Genomic DNA, 16383 nt, shown 5'->3' on the forward strand with positions numbered 1-16383 from the left:
AGGCGGAGCTTATCCCCGATCACTCGGCGAGCGAGTTGAGGAGGAAATGCATGGCTAGGGAGGAGGGTAACTTGTAATCGTTCGTAGCTCTCTTAATATGAGACGCTTCACTTAAATTGTGACGCGAATGTTTTACTGTAGCTGCACCTTACGCGTCTACAAAATATGTCCGAACCGTTTCAGGGACCCTTTAATGTTGGTAAGGCATACTGAACAATACAAAGGCTAACGCGCGAGCGCGACTCAAGACTACAGTCCTACATCACAGCGGGGCAGGCACTCACTCAGCTCTCCTCTCCAAGCTAAAGGCGGCAAAGCAGGTGAGAACGCCAGACAGGTGCTGCCATCTGTCGGGCGGCTGGCGAAGTGGGCGCGCGAGTCTCGGAGGCACCTCACAATCGACGCGATCATGGACGGCGACCTTGCGGTTCAGGAGGCAGGCGGCCGACGCACGCACGAAGTCAAAACGAAACTACCATTTGCTGCAACAAGTATGGACGAATTCGCAGTCGCTATCGACGCGATCGTGGGTGGCGACTACGCAGTTATGAAGGCACGCCACGCAGCCGACGCGCGCACTGAGTCAAAACGAAACTATTTTTTGCCGCAACCGCTGCGGACGAAACTGTGGTAGCTATCGACGCGATCACAGATGGCGACTACGCACTTATGGAAGCACGCGGCTAGCCGCCAACGCGGTGTTACGCGCGGCGATTAACGCAACAATAAGGACTTTGAGGGCACAAATAAGCACAAAGCATTCCGGCGTTGCTGTCAGTCACGCATCGCGTGCGATTGCCGCCGAGGACCATGGCGATGCGGACTGCGCCGCTTCGTTTTTGGACACTAGCGTCGTTCTTGCTGTTTCGCGGCGCACATTTGTGGTGATCCGCGCATGTATTTTTGTAGCGTTAGCTACACTGGCCTAGCCAAGCCCGTTTCGCGCGGCACATCAAGAGCCGTGCTGCGCATGAGCAAGGATCAGTGATGCCACACGGCTTGCGCACCGGAGCCACCGGAGCCGGCACCTCTCGCGCACTCCGCCGCCGCCGCGCGCGACTCACCGCCGCCGGTCTGCGCATTCCAGAGGAGTGACGTCGTAGCCGTGGTAGACGCACTGGCGCCAGCGCGCGCTCGCTGTGCAGTCGCCGTCTGACACTGCGCTGGAGCCGCTGCGCTTCTGACTGGCATTTGTGTGTGTCATTGGAGCAGCAGTAAGCATGACAATCAAGCTAATCCTTAACAATCTAGACAACCAGGAAAGCTAAGAATAATCAGCTGAACCTTTGCTAACGCTACGTATATCCTGGCATAGCCGAGCTAAGCCACTGCAACATTTTTTATTCCTCCGCGGTATACGTCAGTCCGCACGCTATCGGCACCTACCCTATCTACAAACGGGAGAAATGCGCATGTTGGTAAGTTACGGCCTCCGAGATTCAAGTGCGAAAGCTTAGGCGCGCTGCCCGTTTTCGAAGGTTGGGTGGCTACAAGCTGCTTGCGGATTTATTGCGCAGTTCACGCACTGCCGTTACGCGCTGTGATGTGCTTTTTGACACACGGGCATGGGTAATGGAAGTTCTGTGGATCGAGCACACCTCTTGATCGCAGTTTTAGCCACTTAATTGGCGAGCGCGGGACCACGGAAAATTTATCAGTGGCTCGCGGAACACCGAGCAGGGGCCTACGGAACCCACTTTGAGAACCCATGCTCCACGGAAAACTCGCTTGTATGGTACAACAAGCGACCCAGCACTGACGGCGTGAGCTTTGTAGGCGACGCAATGCACAAAAATAGCAAGGGTTCGGTCGCTGCATGTTTCGACTACCGCCGGAACGTCGCGACGCATCGACAGAAAAAAAAAAAAAAAAAACCCGAAAGGGAACCACTCGAGAAGAAATGCATGTGTACTTTCCACGTGTTTGGCGGAAAACGTTGCGTGCAGTGCACTGCTGGGGCGCAATGGAGGTCGTTGTTCGGAGCGCGCGTTCAGTTTTGCTGGGCGCGGCCTACAGGTCAACGTGCACGGCGAAACTGAACGCGCGCTGTGAACGATCTCCGATCGCGCCCCTGCCCTCACCTACGCTGATAATGTGAATTACCGTATATACTTGCGTAATGAACGCACTTTTTCCCCAGAAATCCAATGCAAAGTTGGAGGGTGCGTTTATTATGCGGGGTAAATTTTATGGCATTTTATGAGTAAGCATTCTTTGTGAAACTATTCCAAATTTGGGATTTAGTGCTCCAAAACAGTGTTTTTTTTTTTTTTTTCCGCCGTAACCTGCTCCAAATTTAGATTTTCCTGCTCCAAGCAAGGCACGTAGCAGAAGGTGGTGGGTCAGTTTTTGCAGGTTCACTTGCAGTTCCTTTCCGTTCCGGACCCTTACAGTGTCGTGAATGCTTCGGCAGTAGTTGAAGTGCTCAGCAATGGCATTCCTGGTGCCAACAGTGCCTTTTCTGTGGACATAGAGGACTTGTTTTATAGCATACCTCATGGTGAACTGTTTGCTGCGGTGCGTGAACTGATTGATCAGAATGGCCTAGTCGCCTTCCAAAATGCTTGCGGAGTCTTTGTTGATGCGTTCTTGGAACTGTTAACACTGTACCTTTCCTCCACCGTAGTAGTTTTCAAGGACTCCCTCTTCATACAGAAGAAAGGAATCTGTATAGGGGCTAGCGTCGCACCAGTCCTATGCCAAATATTTTTAGCGAAGTTTGACAACATACTTCAAGGCTCTCTTCTTGATAAACGTGTGTGCCAAGTTTTCAGATATGTTGACGATTTCTTGATTATTTTAAATCTTTCACCGAATGACTCCTTGCCTGTCATAGTCCCTGTGAACCACGAACCTCTCTTCAACGTCTATAATTGATCCAAACGTCAACGTCTTGAGGTGACGTACATATTTCGTCTCGAGTACGTACCTTTTTTATAAGGAAATGCATGGATGTCTATAAGATGTACTATCTACATGAATGTTAGACTACCAGATAACGTACTATGGATGTACATAGGATATCATTCAGGCCCCATAAAATTAATTGGTACACATAGCACTTGAACCATACCTCCTACATTTCGAAGGCATGCAGGATGTATGTATGAATGTATGTATGTATGCACTTACGTGGTGTGTACTGTTATGGTTATTGTTGGGTTTTTATTGTTATTATTATTATTATTAATATTTAATTCGCCCGAAGTAAGGGATATGAAATTACCGATAGATTTACCCCGACATTAGGAAGTGCTATAATACGTTTTAATGCCTGAGATGTTTGAGTAAATAAGAACTATATTGAAATCTCGGGCAGCAAAAAAAAAAAAAAAAAAAAAAAAAAAAAAATGGAGGACGCTTAAGTTTCGCCGTTAAGAGTGGAACGCGATAGAGTTATCGAGCCCCGTTCGCATCGCATTTTTCTTTATGACTAGGCTTCACTGCAACACAGAATGTGGGAAATCCAGCTTAAGAGACCAAACTTACACCAATCACCTTAAAGTGGGCTTCACTTTTAAACAGAATTGGATTGCTGGGAAGACGTTTTTACAGGGGCAATATAAGTCGTCTTATATTAAAATGTGAATGCCCTGGGACCTTTTTACTTATTTTATTAATTGTTTGATATTGCCCCGACGCGCGCGCATGTCCAAAACACATTAGGCAGGCTTAGTCCCAATTTGACCTTGTCGGGGATGCGAGCGACATCTGGATAGGATTTTCGCAAGTAAACTACCCGTGCGCACCACTGTTGGTATGATAGAAATGCTGGAAAAGGGGTTTGTGTTTGCGTTTCCTCGTAACAGAATTGTTTTCTCGTACATTCAAATTACAATCCGATGCCACCATGGCTGTAGGTTGTGGTTTTTCTGACGGATTTTACTGTGAGAAATTCAATTTTTGTTCATTAACACCGCGCGCCACACAGAGGGCCTGCGCGGTCGGGGTGGTTCGGGATGATTTTCTCCGCCACGGACATTCAAATTACAATCCGATGCCACCATGGCTGTAGGTTATGGTTTTTCTGACGGATTTTACTGTGAGAAATTCAATTTTTGTTCATTAACACCGCGCGCCACACGGAGGGCCTGCGCGGTCGGGGTGGTTCGGGATGATTTTCTCCGCCACGGACGCCGGCGCTTACGCCGACGCCAACGCCGCATTTTCTGCTACACGGGGCCCTTAACGCTGTCGTGTTAATTTATATGATTGACCTTCAAGGCTTATCAGCAATTCACTCCACAATGTAAGTATATTCCCCGCACAGCCTCGTAATATTGCACACGGCATTCTGTCTAAATCTTTATTATATAATTGCTGTGCTATATTATTTTATTATTTTTATCTCATGCACTATTTTAATATGATTGTGTTGTTTATTTTGTTGCTTTTGTATAGTTTAAATAATCTCAAGAAGTGACAGTTCCATAAATTATAAACAATATTACATAATTGCGGTCTTTTTGTTTGGACGTGCTATAAATCATTGCGTCCAAAGTTCGCCTTTATCTCTTGCCTACCCTAATTCGATAATTTTTGGTTGGTGCACGTATAGCAATCGGTATTAGTATTGTGCTAATTGCTTGTTCCTACGAAATAACTTTTTCTAGCAAATGAACGTAAAATTTCTATTTTCGCGCCTAAATCCTGAAAATTGTCCTTAACAAAATGGCGCCTACAGTAATCAACAGCCTTTCAGTTATACTTTAAAGACAAAACCTTGTTAACGTTGCGTTATTGTATAGTTATTATTACATATTATTACATTTAATATTATAAAATAATAACATAAATATAGTAGCAATTTTAAAGAAGAATTGGCAAGAAGCAGTTTGGCGCAACGTCTCGCGTTTTCCTTCTGCCTGCTTTGGCGGCGTATTTGCGAAAATTGCGTTGCGATTGCATCATTCTTCTCGGAGCCGGAGTGAGCTTGAAGTCGCGTGTTTGCATTAGTTTTTAGGAGCGAAGCTCCTTATAGCGGCACCCGTTCCGTCCCCGTCGTCGTAGTAGTAGTGTGTAACCAGACTGAGAAAAATGAGAAAAAAAAAAATCCCGAAGTTGTGTCTGTAGCGCGGAATCGAACCAGGGACCCCTCGCTTCCGAGCGCGCGGCGTTAGCCCACTACGCCACGAAGCGCACATAGACACACGCACCACGATGGCAATAAATACCCAACATTAACGAAAGGCCGCGTTTCCAGCGCGTTTCTAACGCGTTTGTGCTAGCGCGTTACGGCCCGTGTAAGAAGCTGGTGTAAGACGCTGTGGCCTCTCCGCCTTACCTTCAACGCGTTTCGAACGCGCTGCCCAAGGCGGTGGCAAGTCAAGTTCAAGTCGAGGAGCGTTTATGAATACGGGGGGTATACTCTCTCAGCAGTCATGTGATGGCGTCGGCAAACGCGGTGCACGTTCCGGCATGTTTAAATGGCTGCGTAAGAAGCTGTGGCCGCTCCGCCTTACTAGAGAGTACTGCACGTTTCTAACGCGTTTGTGCTAGCGTCCCCTTAAGCGGGAGATCCGATGATTCCCTCCGGAGCTTCGCCCACTCATCATCATTCACCCCGTGGATATGCTGTGATTTTATTTGAAGTGCTGTTGGGGCTGGGGCTGCGTGATCGTCACTGGCGTCCTCCAGAGTGCCCACCGATCAGAAAGCCGTACGAAACGCAAGCTTTGAACGTCTGTTTATCGCACCATCGACAGAAGGCGCGATGTGAGCTCCCGTGGGAACAGCAGCCCTTTGTCTCGTAACGGTAAGTAAACGTTTGTTAGCGTAGCCAGCATGCTTATGTGCATTGATAATGAACACTATGTTGAGAGATGTCAAGAGCAGAGCACGCCGCGAGGTTGCCGAAATGTTTAAAGCGCTTGGCCAGCTTGTCGAGGCAGGCGACAGCCTTGCGCACCGGCAGCTCAGTAAGCGTTCGCGACGGGCTAGCAGTAGCGTGTCCAAAAGTGAACCGCAAGCGAGTATCCTAGCTTCAGTGCAGTAAGCGCAACGCCTGTTAGCAGTAGCGCGGCTACAGGCCGCGCTACTGTTCAGGGCTGGTATTTTGTAGCGATGCCTTTCCGATGCTAATGCCTCTTCGCGCTTTTTGCGCTTGGTCAGTGGGCAGAGTGACGGTCCGCTCACGTTATCAACGGGATCAGCTGGCCGTGAGTGGTGGATGATAAGACCAGTAAATAAAGCGCAAGGCATCGCTTCAAAACACCGGCCTGGATTGCACAGAAAGCAGCTCAGATTGTTCAGATCGTAATGCTGAGGTTTTCGGCGACTGGTGTCTATCCGAAGCCGGTGAGCATTCAGAAGAACGGTTTTCCGATGTATTTAACGCTGACGTACAGGAAACCGCAGAACGGGCAGCAAGCCAAAGCACTAGCAGCTAAAATTTCGCAGCTTCGCTTGCAAAGTGGGCTCTACAATGTAACATTACCCACAGGTCCCTGACACCGCTTCTCCGACTTCTAAGAGCACACGGGTGTTTCCGGAATCTTCCAAAAGATGCTAGAATTTTTTAGAAGACCCCCCCCCCCCCCCCCCCCCCGTGGGGCTGTCTAGGTATGTGTATGAAAGATGCTAGAATATTTTAGAAGACCCCCCCCCCCCCCCCCCCCGTGGGGCTGTCTAGGTATGTGTATGTGTTGCCTTAACCTAGCTTAAATTTTGTTGATAAATTTAAAGAAAATTAGAGCACGCTTCCACTTCAAATGCACCTGCTACGTGTTTTGGATCTGCTGTTTGATAATGACAAGAACATATGTAGGTGTGTTAGCGGAATCGAAATGCTAGGCTGGCAACATGGAGGAGGAAGGAGGGCGACCCGCGATGGAAGCAGTCGTAACACACGTTGTTACTCCTCTTATTTTTCTCTTATTTCTCAATTAAAGAGTTATTTGTTCAAAATGTGAGTCTGCGAAGAATTCCTTAACAGGTGGAACGTGGTTGGAGTGGAAGCATGCGTATTTTGCACATTGTATACATCAGAGCATTTGGAGCACCACCAATTTTTTTTTTTGTGATCTTTTTTATTGGCTGAGTTGTTGAGGTGATAAAATAGTTTTTCTGTGAGGAAGTTCGAGATGTAGTAATTTGCTTACTGTGTCAATAAATAAGTATGTTTGATTTTGAATGCTTTTTTTTCATGTAATGACAAAATATTTATTTAACATAGGTGCCGTCCAGACTGGCCATGAGACCAGCGAATTTGCTGTAGAAACAGCCATCTGGGAGTGGCTGCGTCACGCTCCTGCCAGGCACAGAACTGCCATTGCCAAGGTAATGTGTCTTCATATGTGTCGCAATGGTTTAAACATATTTCAAATGTGAAACCAGCTATGAAATATACACTCCTAGGATACAAAAGCAATTTGAAAAAAAAAAAAAACCTTTCTGCATGTTAACTGCAGCAGCAATGACGTATTTTTTCTAACTGAGCAAGATAGCATGAGGGAGGCTTGCACTCAAGCTCTCCGGTATTGAAGAGGAAGCAACTGTCATAGAATTGGGTAGGCAGGTAGGTAGTAAACTTCATTGATACAATAGGGTAACAGTAATTTTTTCTACAGTTATAACAAAATAACTGTGTAAGCTTCTTAGCAAAACGTACACTTATTATCATTTACACTAGGCACTGTCGAGTGTAGCCGTGCATTTGGAGCACCTATTTACTATATTCTTTCATCGTAAACTTGAAGCGTAAGGAAAAATTTAAAGGGGGCTAAGTATCGTGCAGTAAGCTGGGGAATGGACGAGTTTAGTGTGATGACATAGAAAGATCGCTTCACTGTATATGCCAAGGTACGTTATATTTCAGTTTGGCAAGATGACTGCAGAAGATTACGTGAAGTGATAAGTTGAAATATTATCAAGCTGTACGGTGTGGATTCATTTAAAGCAACAAAGACGCTAAAGATCATTAGGATAAATCTTTGTCTAGCAGTGAACTTAGAGGTACGAGATTTCTGGCTTTATATTTTCTGCTTTAGATGGAGGTTGTGGACATTTAAACCCTACAAAAAGAGCTCGTACGCATCATGGTGTCCTAAATAATATACTGCATAGCTTTTGTGTCAACCAGCCTCCCAAAAACCAAGACTGGTTCTAGATAACCTGTATAGTGCGTTATTCAGGGTGGTCTGTGGTCAAAGTCACCAAGTGCTCCAGTACTGTGTTACGTGCTCCGCCGCTGTGCCGAGTGCTCTCCATTTCTGCAGTATACCAAGCGCCCCTTTGCGTCTCCGTTTTACCAAGTGCTCTAATATTGTCAAATGCTTGACCACGTCTGCAATGTGCCATATTAATTTTTACAGCGTCCTACGAAATGCATGGACGTTCCAGTTAACTTTGCTTTAATGCATAAAACAGCATTTTCCTTTAAAAGTTCACTGGAACGCCCATGCATTTCGCAGGACACTTTGAAAATTAATATTTCGAGACTGGTTCACTCCTGAGAATTCGTTGCAAGTGCATATACCTTGCGAACTCGTCGGCTGTAATTCGTAGATTGAAAGATGTGCCGTAAAACAATTAAAAGGTTTATTAGGATAACTGTGTTAATTATTCAATTAGGCGTACTGATTTCTTGCAGAAGTAGTGGCCGCCTCATCGTGTAGTTTAGATCAAGGATTATAATTGTGCTATGTGCCACATGCAATTTTTAAAAAGTTTGTGCAGCTAAATTGAAACACTCTGTATATGTAAGTACTGACACGATACCACTTTGATACCGGATTTTGAAAAAAAAAACTATTCTGGCAAGCCACAGACCACCCTGAATAATGTACTATACAGGTTTTCTAGAACCAGTTTTGGTTTTTGGGAGGCTGGTTGATACAAAAGCTATGCAGTATGTTATTTAGGACACTACGATACTTACGAGTTCCTTTAGGGTTATGTCCACAACCGCCATTTAAATAAAAAAATATAAAGCCAGAAATCTCGTACCTCTAAGTTCACTGCTAGACAAATATTTATCATAATGATCTTTAGCGTCATTGTTGCTCTAAATGAATCCACACCGTACACCTTGCTAATATTCAAACTTATCACTTCACGTAATCTTCCGCAGTCATCTTGGCAAACTGAAATATAACATACCTTGGCGTATACACTGAAGCGATCTTTCTATGCCATCACACTAAACTCCTCTATTCCACAGCTTACTGCACAATCCCTAGCCCCCTTAAAATTTTTCCCTACGCTTCATGTTTACGTAGAAAGAATATAGAAAATTTATTGAGAGCAAATCTTAGCCTAAAGTATCATGTTTTTTTAACAAATCCATAATATTTAAAAATGGTATATGATTTTTTTCTCACCAAAGACTGTGTTAAAAGTTATTAGCTCTCGGCATTTTATGTTGAATTCTTTGACCTTGTGTGACCATGCTTTCCGCAGGACTGTGCCACTGAACAGCCCGGATATGTGTGACATGGTTCCCTCGGCCTGTTGCAGCTTTACCTATCACCCGCGGCATCTAGCTGCCAGAGTGACCTTGCTTTCTTCAGCGCTGTGCCACTGAACAGCCCGGAAATCTGTGACACGGTCTCCTAGGCCTGCTGTACTTTCACCGATCACCCGTGGCGTCGAGCTCCAGTGTGCCGAGTCGTCCAATACTGCCAAGTGCTTTATGATGTCACCAATGTGCCAAATGCTCTAGTACTGTTATGTGCTCCGCCACTCTGCCATGCGCTTTCCACATCTCCAGTATATAAAGTGTCCCATCGCGTCTCCATTTGGGAAGTGCATTACCAAGTCACCAAGTGCTCCAGTACTGTGTTATGTGCTCCGCTGCTTTGGCGAGTGCTCTCCGTTTCTACAGTATACGTATACCAAGTGCCCCATTACATCTCCATTTTACCAAGTGCTCCAATATTGTCAAATGCTTCACCAGGTCTGGAATGTGCCATGTGCTCCACTGCTGTGCCAAGTGTATACTTTGTAAATGATATACATGTCTTAAGTTCAACCAATAGCTCTACTGCATAATTTATCCATTCAGTTGGTCTTCACATAGACTTCTATGTCATATGTGTATATACACATATTGTAGAGTTGTGTTACTGTTCCTGTAGAGTAGATGTGGGTCAACGTGTTCTTTCTTCATAGAAGGCTACAGCGCGGAACCACAAAGACAAGGAACACAGACACAGTGCTGACTTTCAACAAGAATCAGCTTTCTGAAAGTCAGTGCTGTGTCTGTTCTTTGTGTGCCTCTCCTATATTCATCGGTTCCACGCCATGGCCTTCTACGATGTTCAAGCAGCAAGCCCTGCTTGGTTACTCTGCTCAAATGTTTTTCTACCATTCTTGGCACCTTTGTGCCGTTTCCTATATCAAGTGCCCAGCTTGCTATGCAACTGCCGAGACTTGTCACGCCAGCGTGCTGCTGACAGAAGATGTGTGCATCACTCCTGGAAGTTTGTAGTTTGTGTATTTCTAGTCAGGTTTTGTGGATTTTGCTTCGACCAACTTTCTAGTCACATTTCGCAGATTTTACTTGCACATCTATTGATTTTGTTTTACTTGCACATGAATTGTCTGCATTTTGAAAAGATCACAAATATATCTGAGAAAATATTGAGCTTTATGCTGCCAGATGTAAGAGTTGCGTGTTCAAAAGAACTCTTGTTGAAGTTCATGCTATTCATCGCTTCGACATTTCAGGTCTTGCTGTTCATCTTAGTATTTTTTTATGCTATATTGTCTTACCTGCATTTTATGTATGGTATAACAGGGATTCCTCAGCGAGAGCTTGAGGTATACTTTGCAAGGGCATGATTTAGGGATTTATTTCTCTGGTTTAGCTAGTTCTATATTTTCTAAGCAACGATATCCTAAGATTCTGTATGATATGGGTCTCATTTTTGCTGTTCAACATAGCTTTCATTTTGTTAAACATATCCTGAATAAAAGCTTGAGATACTCTTTGAGGATGTACACGTGAGTTTGTTTTAGTTCTATTTTTTCTATGAAAGGTAACTTTATTATGTGTAATGCTTGTTCTAAAATAAAATTTTGCTGTGGAACCAAAGTTTCAAGGCTGGTATCATTTTTCTATCACGTGAAAAAGACGCTACACGATTGCCGCACATGCTGGGGAATGTATAAAATTACATCTTGGGAACGTACTTATTACGTATTTCGGCTCAAAACTAATATCCAAACAATGTAACAAATGTCCAGCAATTGCATCCATATAACATCTTTTCAACGTAAAAAAAGAGGACTTTTGACAGTACCACCTACGTAGATTTTACTAGATCTATTTGAACCTCTAATAGAGGTATTGAATGTCCAACTGAAATATCTAATGGACATCCAGGCAATGTTTATGGTTTATAGGGGTAGACCAGGTCTTAACGGTTTTTAAGGCTTGTTCGAGTGCACTTTGCTTTACACATGAACTGCCTACTAACCACTCGATTAGATTTTGAGAACTTGAACTAACTTTTCTTGACGATGGCCATGTGTGCTGGTGCTTCTTGCCGAGGTGTAAAAGGCGTTGTTACCGTATGCGTCCGCACACTCAAAAGTCGTTAAGAGAGGGATTGCTATGAATGGTTTTCGAAATGCCTTGCAAAAGAGTTGCTACCACAGCATAAAATAAAGTTTTGACAACCAGTTCGATCGTTTGGTGGCCGCTGGTTTCCCAAAAGCGCTTTTGAAGGCAGTGGCAGAAACGTTGCTGCAAAAGATTAAGAGGCGAGAGCGAAAAAGGGCTGACCCAACGGCGGCTGAACGGAATAGACTTAGCCCTATGTACATAGGGTCTCCCACAACGTCAAGAAAGTTGCTGCGAGGCAGGGCGTTAACGTTGTTTTTTCTGCTCCCTGCAAACTTTCAGGCCTTGGCTCACGCGTGGCGCGCGGCAGGAATAGACCCCCCGCGTGTCATGACAACGGTTACATTCCTTGTGCTACACGTGTGGTGTATGAGCTTTCGCTGATTTGTGAAAAAGTTTACATCGGTCAAACAGGCCAGTGTATTAATGAGAGGCTGCGAGAACACTACAATTCTTGGAATTCCTCTGATGGAGCAAATCTGCCTCGCCATTGTCGGGAATGCGGCTGCGTCCCGCTTTTTTCCAATGTTAAAATCCTTGGTAGGGGCAAGGGCAAGACGGAGGGTGAAATTCTCGAAGCTTACCATATAAATTTGCAAGGGGATAATTGCATCAGTTCTACCTCTCTCTCACTGATGCAGAAGGAACTTAGTTTCCTATCGCACTGGCGTTAGCTACGTGGCGTTTTGCAATCACCTTTGTTCGTGTGTGGGTGTCGGCTTTTGAGCTGCGCATGCTCGCCGGGTTTTCCTGAGAGACGGGGTTCTTCAATAAAGCACAGTTGTTAGTCCAGTCGTCGTGTGTGCCACGTCTCTTCTCTGTCCTTCGTCTTTTGACTGGTTTTTACTATTCAGTATGTACCAACTGACCCACACTGCTACTCTACTGCAAGATTTTCCTGCTCCAAAAATTGCTCCAAATCCTATTTTGGCTGTTGCACCACTGGTACTGCTCTGACGAGAGGCAAGTTGACAACTGAGGAAAGTTACAGCATTATTCAACAAAGGTAGGGTTCAGACGTAGCAGACCTCACAATGTCGTGAGTCGTAAGTAAGAGCACGAGTTGGGCATGTCCACCCCAACACAAACTGTTAACCAAGTTATATACGGTGCCCCCCTGAAGATGATGAAATCAACACTTACTGGTGCTACCAATGATAAAGTAGTAGCACTAATATGTGTTGCTTTCTTCTGCTCCTGGCAGGTACTTGGTAGCATGCTTGTAACTTAACACTTTTAAAATTGTCAGTGCTAGCACTAATTGATTTGGTTTTTTCTACTTAGGGCAGGCACTTACTCGTGTGCATGTTATTTAGTTATAAGTTTGTGTTGGGGTGGACATGGCGTTCTATTCGCTAATGAAGCGTGATTGCGACAAAAAATGCTCTGTCTTACCGATAAGGTATACACCGGGATTCGCAATGCGCCCCGCCTGGAACCACTGGCGCAGCCATGTCGTCCGGCAGACGAATGAGTCGTGATCCGACCCCGGTCGCATGGGATACACGGTCAGGATCCTCATGTCCGCGTCGCAGATCTGCGGAAAATGTGAACGGATAAAGTCCGCGTTGACAAGTGCAACACAACTGTCAAAAGAATGAGCAGCACTAGAGAACATGACGTATACTTACGAACATGCAGTTTTCAGCGTAGTAGCCCTTCCGAGACATGAACGCAGCATTGCGCTCACCCTTGGGTGCGATAATGGCAATGATGCCACCGTCCGGGCATCCGATAACGCCGGGAATAGCGCCGCGCCGAAGGAAACCCTCCTTCACGGCTGCCTTCGGACGTCTTCGGAAAATGGTCACACTTGTTGCGGACCCCTGCGTTTGCGACAGCCTCGGCCACGCGTCGCACGCACTCGCTCTCGGTCGACTGCGACACCCGCCGGATCGTCTCCTCGCTCCCTACGGACGCTTGCTCCCGGTGGCAAAGAAGCGCAGCGCGCACAACACCACTGACAGTCCCGTCGCTCGCTCCGCTTCTAGTTCCCCCGCCAGTTCCTCGCGCAACAACCGCACCGAGGAGGTCGCTACGGGGGCCGAGCAGGGCTGACGTGCCTCGTATGGGCTCCGCATTCGACAAAGCTTTTCCAGAATCAGGACTGCTGTTCTGGTGCCAAGAGCAGCAGAACAGCAGTCCTATTGAAAGCTAACATCTCGCCGAAGTTGCCGGTGAGTGCCTCAAACCTCATCTTTCTTGTGGAACTGTACAAACTCCGACTCCGGGTGAGCGGCGGAACGCCGCTTCGCTAGCCCTAACGCCACCGGCACCGGCGTAGGGCTCGCGCACGTACGAGTCTCTTCGGCAACAACATGGCATATCAGGTGAGCGGCATGGATCTGCCCGCCGCCGAATTCAACCCGGAAGAATGGAGTCAACTCCTCTACGCCCGAACACGTTCGCCTAGGCAGCAATCCAAGGAAACCGACCGAACGCAGTCAAGCAAAGCGGCGTCCGCTGACGGAACGCAAGCAAGGAAAACGGCGTCAGCTCCAAGCGTTCCCTCAGACAATGCCTCCTAAAAAAAAGTTGTCGCAGTTTCACCTGAAAGGCGAAGCATCAATTGCGATAGCAAATTTGTAGAGAACTATACGGAGTAATGATAGTAGCTTTATCAGCTGTATAAACTTGGACATGCAGCAGCACCGGCAACACGCAGAACTGTTGTCGACGCCCTCGGCGTTTTGCCCGCGTTCGCACAAAATGCGTGCGGCGTTGGTGACTGTCGCCGGAGCCTCTGATATAAATAGGCACTTGGTGCCGCAGCTAAACGTCGCCTCCCTTCCCTCCCCCTCCCCCCCACGGCCTTTCGTGCGTCAGAAGGCGCGTTTGCTCTACATATATGGTGATTGTAAAGGAGGAAAGAGACGCCTACTTCTGCAGCCCTTAAAGGAGCACAGCACAGAACGCGCGTTTGTTCTCCGCCGTGCGTTCACTCCCCGTGAAAGCGCGCGTCCCTCGTGCCCTTTCACTCGCACATACAGCGTGCGGCGGCGCGCGGCGACGATTTCATCTCCATTGACGTCATACGGAACCTCACGGCGACGGCGACGGCAACGGCGACGGCGACGCCGACGGCAGAAATCTGCTTTTGAGTGTCCATATAATTGCTATCGCAATAAAAACGATGCCTGGGACGTGATGATAAGTGGTTCTTGAGGAAAAGGGAAAGGTTGGCGCTATCTTCTGCTGCCCTTGAGGGAGCACGGCTCAGCGCCAAATGGGACGTGAGCCGGAGACGCGGCGCCCTACCCTTTCCGTTTTCCTCCTCTCCACTTAGTACAACCCCTAGAGCCTCTCGCGGCGAACGCTTGCAACACACCTGCGGCGGCGGCGCGTCGCCATGCCATGGTAACTCGAGCAGACGACGCACGCCCGCCCTTGCCTACCGTGACCTTTGCTTCACTAGACGACATTCATGCTACGTATTGTGGCGTTGAAGTGACTGTCTTTGTCAGTAGGTAAAGAGAGAAGGTGACTTGGGAAAGCAGTAGCCTTTATTTGGACGAACTTGTGCCCATAAGCGAGCTTCTGGCGAAACTATTCGGCAGCGGCAAACACAGCATGCGCGGTTGACCGTCGGCAGAAAGAATGCCAGCGTTCTTCAAACGCATCTCCAACGCGCTAGCCACGCGACGCTGTACACGAGTTAAAGACGAGTTAAATTTTGAGCGTAGCTCTCTTCGCCACGCATTTTTTTTTTTTACCACGAACTAATCCTGACAAAATTTTAACTCTTCGAAAATCCGCCAAGTGACTGTAATGCTCAAAACTTCAAAACTCGTTACACGGCATTGTCGAAAGACGGCCGAACGCTTATAAAAAGCTAGGACTTGACCCGGGCGGCATCTTCTGCCGGACGGCCCAGAGCTGGTCTTCCTTCGAAGAAAAATTTTGTCACGCAGCAGGCGCGCGCTCTACGCCGTACCTCCAATGCACGCCACGAGCGCGCAAGCAACCGCCTGCACAACGCGTAGTTAAAGTGGCGTAGTCAGCTGCGCCGACACAGCGTTGCCGACAGCGTCACTCCGGCAGTACAGTTGCTAGCGCCAACACGCGGCGCCCGCTCGCAACGCGCGGCAGCGTACCTCCAATGGCAAAGCAAGCGACGTCCCAGGCATAGTTTTTTTAGGAGGCATTGCCTCAGAAGTCGACGGGACTGCTGCTTCGCGTCTTCGCATAAGACCACTGCCACGGTTGCCAGTCGATGACTTCAAGATCGTCTTTCGTCCAAGTGCGGGCGTCAATCTGGCCCAATACAACGACGGAGAGTTACGGGCGGCTGTACTCGCCAATAGCGGGCTGCACTCTGCGGTTGCCTCATGTGCACCAACCTGCCCAAGAATATCTTCATGGTGTCTACTTCCTGCGCAGGCCGGGTTGCCAACTACGCCAAAAGCAGAGACCTCACGCTACGCGGCAACAAAGTGGCATTCCATGCATACATAGCTCCGCCGGACGGGGCACGACCAGGAATTATCTACCGTGCCTGGAGCGGCGAGTCGCCGCAGGACTTGCTCCGAGAATTACGTAGGGCGAATCCCCTCCTACCAATTGTGCAGGCCAGGGACATGGGACGTACCTCCCGCTGTGTGCTCATTCACTTCATGGCCGAGGAGCTTCCACCCTCGGTGAAAATGTTTGGCATCCTTTACGCCGTCTTCAACTTCCGCCCGAAAGTGGAGGCCTGCGTAAACTGCAGACAAGTCGGCCACAGACGCGATGTATGTCCTCTGCCGAATCGCCTCACCTGCCCAGGCTGTTGTCTGAAGCACCCGGCGGACCACCCCTGCACTCCGGAGTGCGTCGTC

The 16383-nt window shown here is 47.5% G+C and overlaps 1 long non-coding RNA gene across 1 annotated transcript; it reads left to right on the forward strand.

Moving 5' to 3' along the window:
* Nucleotides 1-5623: 5623 nt before the first annotated feature.
* LOC119433847 (uncharacterized) lies at nt 5624-9907 on the forward strand. Its single transcript, XR_005188474.2, has 3 exons — nt 5624-5755; nt 7175-7278; nt 9400-9907. It is a non-coding gene; the product is annotated as an uncharacterized LOC119433847 (long non-coding RNA).
* The last annotated feature ends 6476 nt before the right edge of the window (nt 9908-16383 follow it).

The sequence above is a fragment of the Dermacentor silvarum genome, chromosome 11 (genome assembly GCF_013339745.2).
Source record: "Dermacentor silvarum isolate Dsil-2018 chromosome 11, BIME_Dsil_1.4, whole genome shotgun sequence".
Lineage (NCBI taxonomy): Eukaryota > Metazoa > Arthropoda > Arachnida > Ixodida > Ixodidae > Dermacentor > Dermacentor silvarum.